Genomic DNA, 8,162 nt, shown 5'->3' with positions numbered 1-8,162 from the left:
GCAGAACAACCGGCAGGCACCAGGAGCAAATGAAAAGAGGAAGTTCTTGAAGATTAGCTACTAAAATCCTTGTTTCACAGAACGAAAGGTGGGGGGGGGGATTCACGGAGGCATTAAAACAGACAAGTGCATTAACAATTTTAAAATAAGCTTTTTATTACTTAATATATTTTCACCCTAAATTCTAAGTATAGCGGAAAAGCAGAGAACACAGCAGCGCCGCATTAATTTTTCAAGCCTTAATGTGCTAGACAGGGAATAAGTTATTACATCTGTTGCCCTCTGGGAGGAAAGAATGAAAAGCACAAAAATGATTCTCCCCCGTTAGGACTGAATCACTGAATAACAGCTGATTTATGCAGGAGAGACACAAAAGGAAAGCTTACAGCAGCTTTTGTGTCATCATTAGGAGCGAACACTGCGCTCTACAACCAGTGCAGCAAGATTAGGAGACATGGCGGGGCTTATTTGTTCCCCTCAAGGGGGCCTTTACAATTAGAGGAGAATTTCAAATGAGCATCTCATGCACGCTTGATGATAATCTGTGTGGAAGATACTCCTTTTTCATGTCAAAATTGCAGCCTGTGTACCTCTCCTTGGAACATTCACCGGAGGAGGAGAAAGACAATTGCCTTGGAAGATCCCCAGACAATATGGCGGTTCCAGTTGAGGTGCTTCAGAGAAAGTTCCCACTTTGTGTTATGCTCTTGTGGAGTGAAATGCCAGACTTTTGGATCAGTTCCTGGAGGGAAGGAAAACTTCCCATGAAGTTCTTCCTTTTTATGAAATGCGGAAGCATCTGCTGGTTTCTTGAGCAAATTTGGTAGGCAGGAAATGGAAGCCAGGAGTGCCTTTTCATAAAGATCACCTCCTTCCATATCTAAAGTCATTGCCAAGTACATCTTGATAGAGACCTAGAATAATGAGCCAGTAAGCTGAAAAAGCTACCCATTTGTGAAGGGAAAGGAACATTTGGACATCGCAGAGAGAGAAGGGAAGTCAGTGTTTTCTTCCTGCCATTTAATAGGTACAACACACACACGGAAATTTCACCTCCATGGCTGTTCTTCTCCCTCCTGCCATGCAGAAAGGGCAGGGAATGTGGTTTAGGGTCTGTCAGGGGTGGATTGGGGGAGGTATTGGATCCGTTATCTTGGAATGCCCTTCAAATGAGGATCTGTCCTGATACTGTACTTAGGTCTCATTCACTTGTACCATGCCTAGAAAGCATGGGTCTGAGTGATTTCCCACATGCCCCACTCTTTTCCAATTTGTTTGCAATAGATCGGAACAAATGGCAATCTTGGGGGAATCCAAATGGCCATTTGTTCTGATTGAGTGCTAAAAAGTGGTTTTCCATGGGGGAAAGCAATGGGAGAAGAGGAAGCCCATAGTTTCTCTCCCATTGGAATCACAGGATCTTATACTGAATCAGATCGATGTTCCATCTAGCTCAGGATTTTCTACTTTGAATGACAGCAGCTCAGAAGGGTTTCAGGCAACACTCTTTCCTGAATATACCTTGAACCCAGAACTTTGAGAGCTTCTGCGTGCAAAACTACTACTCGACCACTGAGCCAAGGCCCCTCCCTAATTAATGAGATCATTGGGAGGGGAAATTGTTTTTGTTGTTGTTTAAAGCCAACAGAGGAACCATTTCAAAAAGGCAGCGTGTATCCATCACCACCACCTTCTGCCTAGCTTGAGCAAGGCCAGTAGATCTTTGGATTAGGCTGATTTTTCACCTTCATTCTCCACCCCTGCCTTGTTATTGCTTAGCCAGTTTATAATAGCTCAGTCAGTAGGTTTGGGCCCTATGTTGGGCAAAATATTTCTGAATTGCAGGGGGTTGAACTAGATGATCCTCATAGCCCCTTCCAACTCTACAAGTCTATGATTCTATGAATTCTATACCAGCTTACCTGGGAGTTAGTCTCATTGAACTCAATAGGACTTACTTCTAAGTAGACACTACAGGATTGCATTTTAATAGATCATTTTTAAGGTCCAATTTCTCCCTTTGGGTTACTTATTATTTCTTATTATTAGCCCCAAACCAACTACTCTAGGGAATTTAAATTGTTCAGGATTCTTTTTTCATTGTTACCCACAGAAGGGATGGAAGATAAACTGTTCCAAAGGTTAATATATCATAGTAGTGTATTGGCTGTGTGCCTGCCCCTTTAAGGAGAGACACTCAGGCCTGATAGCCATTTGGATTTGAGGTTTGGAAATTCTGTCAACACCCACACTTGATGAACAAACATGGTCTCTTGGCTGCCTGCAGTTCCAACCATCTGTTTGAATGACAGAATTCCTGCCTGTCTCATAAGTTGGTTGAAGTGTCTCTACTTGGATTGTTGAAGTGCCAAGTAGTATAAGTTCTGCAGCATCAAAGTGAATTGACTCAACAAATACCTCATCTTCTGTACAGTGCCTCAGTTTGGTAAGACGGTACTAATGGCACCACGAACCAAAACATTTGTAAAGAACTACAAAACTTTTAGAAGACGTCTGAAGGCAGTCCTGTATTGGGAAATTTTTAATGTTTGACATTTTATTATGCTTTCATATTTTGCTGGAAGCTGCCCAGAGTGGCTGGGGAAACCCAGCCAGATGGGCCAGTATAAATAATAAAGTTGTTGTTGTTATATTTACCTATATATTAAAATAGCAGAAAGGCTGAATGGGAGAAGCACATTACTATGGGTAGGTGGGTATGTAGTTGTCAAGTGGACACTTTGCTATACAGAGTATTTGACATAGCCAAACAAACCCAAATGAAGCATGTTTGCCATTAACATTTTCCATGAAGACGATCCTATAACAGCCATTGGCTCTGGGTTGTTCTTACAGCAGTTTAAGTAAACAGAGCATTCTTAAGTTGTGCCTTCTCCCCAAACCCTTTATAAGGACCATATTGCTACTGCTGGTAGGATGCAGGAATAAGCTTTAGACTACAGCTTCCATTATCCTCAGCCAGCATGGTGAAGGGTGATAGAAGCTGTAATCCATAGTATCTGGAAGGTAGCATTGCCTACCCCTGGCCTAAACTGACACTTTTAGAATCAGAGCTTCGTAATGTGCCCTCTTCACAAAGGGGGTTCCACTTCAAGATCAAGCTGGTAGGTTTAGGGCCTCCTGGGCATGTTTTGAGGTGTTGATAAAAGAACTGTCTGTGCTATAGACATATCGTTTATCAGTGAAATGTGGTATGTTCCATTACCAAGGCTCTGGAAAAAAACCTGAATGACTGCTAGATCATAGAATCATAGAATCATAGAGTTGGAAGAGACCACAAGGGCCATCGAGTCCAACCCCCTGCCAAGCAGGAAACACCATCAGAGCACTCCTGACATATGGTTGTCAAGCCTCTGCTTAAAGACCTCCAAAGTAGGAGACTCCACCACACTCCTTGGCAGCAAATTCCACTGTCGAACAGCTCTTACTGTCAGGAAGTTCTTCCTAATGTTTAGGTGGAATCTTCTTTTTTTGTAGTTTGGATCCATTGCTCTGTGTCCACTTCTCTGGAGCAGCAGAAAACAACCTTTCTCCCTCCTCTATGTGACATCCTTTTATATATTTGAACATGGCTATCATATCACCCCTTAACCCCCTCTTCTCCAGGCTAAACATGCCCAGCTCCCTTAGCCGTTCCTCATAAGGCATCGTTTCCAGGCCTTTGACCATAGATGGTGTCCCAGGATATGTAATTAAATAAGTGTGGGGATTTTTCTTTTTCTTTTAAAGAATGAAATAAAAGGACAAGCATCACACAAACAATATTGGCTTTCTGCACATGATGAGTCATCAGCTTTGGTCATATATTATTAGACCATATGGTGGTGTGCCAGGATGAAAGTACTTGAGTATCAATTCATAATGAAACCTCACTTTGCATCCTCTCACCATTCATCCAAAGCATCGTGTTCTGCATTTTCATGTTGTACAAGTTGCAAAGAATGAAACAGCATTCTTTGAAAAACTGTAATACCTGGCGTGATGAATTTAGTATTGTTCTGGATACTGTTTTCCAGTTCCTTGACATTTGTTCCTTTTTCTGCAAAAGAGGCTTCTACTTTTTTCTACCTCATTCTCAGGGCACTTGAGAATTTCTTGAGAATTTCTATGTGGGTATGAGCGTACCTTGTCATTGTGGGTTGTGTCTGCCTGTTTCTGGAGTTACTTTAGGATGTCTTCACATGGGTCTTACTTGAAGCACAGGCACCAAGGACGGCTCCAGAGTGCAGACCACTTATGAGATGGTCAATTGAATGAATGGAAGGAATACACACAAACACCCATTGGCTGCTTCAAGAGTATAGCAAGCACATGAAAACCCCTGCATTATACCCATGAGATTTTCAACAAAATATTATTTCTTTCAAATGCAATTTCTACTCTCATTAACTTATGCTTAAAAAAAAATGTAGGAGAAATTTCCATCACAGCAATAGATGAATTGCCTCTTCTTCTTATGGTGATTGACAGTGTCTTATAAATAAGGATGGGATTTTTTGAAAATCTTGCTGCTGAGTTTATCCACACAGGTGTTTTTTTTCCTCTTTCCTAATTCCTGTTTCATTCCTTGATCTTAATGAGAAGATCAAGTCTTTAAGGGTTCCATGAAAAATATGAGTGCTTCTTGCATATCATACACCCTAAGTTTCTTAAAGGAACCAGCTCCTAAGCAGATATATACAGCAATGCCTGTAACAATATAAATATATGTATGAATTAATACTTATAAAATTAGGATGCAGATATATTTTTAAAATGGATTTAATAATTGTCACTCTTTTCCAGAAAAAGTCCCTGTGCCAGAGTGAGTGCACCCTGTCTCATCTTTAAAAAGTGGGGGGCAGTGGAAGGGAAACTCATTGGGACATCCATGTCACTGTCTGGTTTTGACGTTGAAGTCAGTTGTTCTAGAGCAGGGCTAGAACTTCAGAACCAGTCACGACTCCTGAGTGCTGTGCCCACTGCCAAATATGCAGCGTTACTAGCCTGAGTAAAGGCCTCTTTCTTACTTACAAATGAGACCCACTCTGTGTGTTAGGGCAAGAGCCAGAACAGCTTAATAGCTCCAAAATTGTAGATGAGACCTTCTAAATAGAATCTTACAAAGTCCTTCCATCTCTCTCTCTCTCTCTCTCTCTCTCTCTCTCTCTCTCTCTCTCTCTCTCATCTTCCTTTCACCAAACTGTGGTATTGGTTATAGGCTTTCCCCACTAATATGTGTCATGCCGTAGGAAATTCCCAGGTGAACATATTACTTACTATATATATATGCTTTTGTACCTTTAAAAGACTTTTGATGAATTCATTGGCTCAGATCTTTACATGGAGTCTTTTCAGTATGCTCACCATAAGTTGCTCTTTGTTCGTCTGCTTTGAAAAGCTCTTCACTGCTGCGCAGTCCTATCAGATGACAGATAGGACTGAATTCCCCTGGAACCGTTCAGACTCTACCATTGTGATGAGATGCTAAGCTCAATAAGCCTATGAGATACTGTTGAAGGGACTGTGTAATTGGGACTTAAGGATGAGATGGCAACAGTATGCACATGTGCAAGTCAGATGCTCTCTCTCTCTCTCTCTCTCTCTCTCTCACACACACACACACACACACTGTGATTATTGTTGTCCTGTTGGTGGGCAAGGGATAAACAAGCAGAGGCCTGGGAAGGGAACCAAGTTTGACCTGATCCTGTTAAAAATCTGTCTGAAATGTATAAATGGCTTTTGGAGCGGCATACAAAGGATGAACAAGTTAAATCAGTGATGATAGATTGGGCAAGAGATGTAGGACATAACATAATTTTTGAGGATTGGGAAAGATTGTGGAAGAGAGGGGTCAAGTTCACTGCATGTACAATGTTAAAGGAAAATATGATGAAAATGATGTATAGATGGTATTTGACTCCTGTTAAACTAGCAAAGATTTATCATAATTGTGATAACCTATGTTGGAAATGTAAAGAAAAAGACGGAACTTTTTATCACATGTGGTGGACCTGCCCCAAGGTGAAAGACTTATAATGAATTGAAAAAAATGTTGAAATATCCATTTATAAAGAAACCTGAGGCCTTTCTTCTTGGAATAACAGGTTTGGAATTGCCCAAGAAAGATGTTAAATTATTTTTGTATGCCACAACTGCTGCTCGAATCTCACTAGCTAAGAAATGGAAAACACAAGAACTACCAACTGTGGAAGAACGGTAGATGAAGGTGATGGACTTTTCGGAGCTAGCCAACCTGACTGGAAGAGTCCACGACCAGAAGGATGAGGAGTACCAGGAAGAATGGATGAAATTTAATGACTACTTGGTTAAATATGTTAAGTTAAATTAATTGGAAAAAGCTTGCAATTACTAGTTAGGCTTAGGATTTAAATAAGTAATGTAATGAATTATTATGTTTAATGCTGAATTGGGAAGAAAGAGTGATGTTAAGTGATTAAGTTAAGATTATAAGAACCTTGATTTGGAAAACCGTTAAAATGATTTGCATTGAAATTCAACTAGGGGGATACGAGGAAGTCACTTAACAATGTTAAGAAGATCAGTTTCAATAAGGTTGTGATTTATGTTTGTCTGTTTATTTGTTGGTGTGTTTCTTAATTCTGTGAAAATCAATAAAAAAAATGGGGGGGGGGGGAGTTTGACCTGATCCTAACAACTCCCCCTTATTATTCAGCTCAGCTGCTTTGACCCACATGGCAATCAGGGTTGAAAAGAGGGGAAAGAAATATGAGAGAACTTCTATTGCTAGTACACACTAAGGTTGGTGTTTTGGGAGGGGGTCAAGAAACAGAAAATGTCTCTTCTTAGCAGAATTGCAGAGGAGGAGAAATCAGCCCAAACATTTGTTCAGGCAAGGTGAGGTGACCACCCCAGGTGGCACGTTCCACAGTAGCAGCATATCCCATTGTAATTCTCTCCACCCCCTCCCCTTGTTCCTGATGTAGATCTTCACTTACGCCTTCTTCCCTGGTGGGGAGGCAGGGTGCCATTTTGTGGTTCACCTCAGGTGCCAAAATGTCTTGGGCTAGGCCTGCCTTTGTTGCTCATCACGCTTCAGAGAAATGCATTGAAGAGCCCTTTCCCTATTTCATGTGTAGCAAGTAGTAAGTACAGCCCATGTCACTCTTCAGAACTTGCTCAACTCAAAATATGGCCCCTGATAGAAGCTAGATGCAAATGAACAATGCAGAGATGTGTTGTGTGAGATGATGATGAACAGGATCTGGGTTATCACAATGATCATGAACCATCATGATCTGAGAATTTGCACCAGAGTTCATTAATGGAGTGATTGCAGATTGAGATCCAGATTTTACACACACACACACACACACACACACACACACCACTGGATCCCAAACTAGGGCTGGAGGAGAAATCACAAGGCTGGAGGAAAAAATGTTAAGCATATTAAACCAAGTCCAAAGGGAAATTCATGCTTTCTCTTTTAGTGTAAGCCAGAACCAAGAAAATAAAGGGTTGATTAACCAGTTTTGTGGGTTGCCCTACAAGTCTACGTCACAAAGCAAATGTCAATGCCGGCAGCTGCAGATTATGGAGTTATACTGAGACAAAGCCAACCTTAGAGTTGTTGTAGCATGGGTCAGATAGCACAAAAATCACAGCAGTTCTAAAATAATTGATTTATTTTAAAAACAAATATTTCCTAATTGAAATACAGATTTCAATTAGAGTATATTTGTTTTTAAATAAACCCATTCTTTTGCAATCTGTTTTAATTAGAACCTGGATTTCTGTGTCAGCAAGAAAGTTTTCAGCTATGGGTGCATAAGTGATTCAAGTCAATGCGGTTGCTTTTGGTATAACAGTATTCTTGAAATACCGTATTTTTCACCCCATAGGACACACTGCCCTATAGGACGCACCTAGGTGTTGTTTTTTTTGGGGGGGAATAAAGAAAAAAAATTATTTCCCCCCCCCCAGGCACGGGGCTGGCGCAGGGGAAGCCCGAGCTTCCCCTGACCCCAACCCCCAGAACAGCCTGCTATCCGCAAGCCTAGGGAGCCGCGCTGGTCTCCCCAGGCTTGCGGAGAGCTGCGCGAAGCCCGAGCGCGCTCTTCAGCGCGCCCGAGACTTCAGGCAGCTCTACGCAACCTTTGGGAGCCCGGCGCGGC

General features: G+C 41.5%; 1 long non-coding RNA gene across 1 annotated transcript in view; it reads right to left on the bottom strand.

Moving 5' to 3' along the window:
• Positions 1-203: 203 nt before the first annotated feature.
• Positions 204-8,162, bottom strand: part of LOC309519990 — a 30,220-nt gene continuing 22,261 nt past the window's right edge. Inside the window, exon 3 of the long non-coding RNA XR_014214112.1 lies at positions 204-742. This is a non-coding gene — a long non-coding RNA (uncharacterized lncRNA). The remainder of the gene's footprint in view (positions 743-8,162) is intronic.

Source organism: Podarcis vaucheri (genome assembly GCF_965113315.1).
Source record: "Podarcis vaucheri genome assembly, chromosome: 1".
Taxonomy (NCBI): domain Eukaryota; kingdom Metazoa; phylum Chordata; class Lepidosauria; order Squamata; family Lacertidae; genus Podarcis; species Podarcis vaucheri.
Note: the sequence above shows the minus strand (reverse complement) of the source record. Positions and strands in the feature narration are given on the sequence as shown.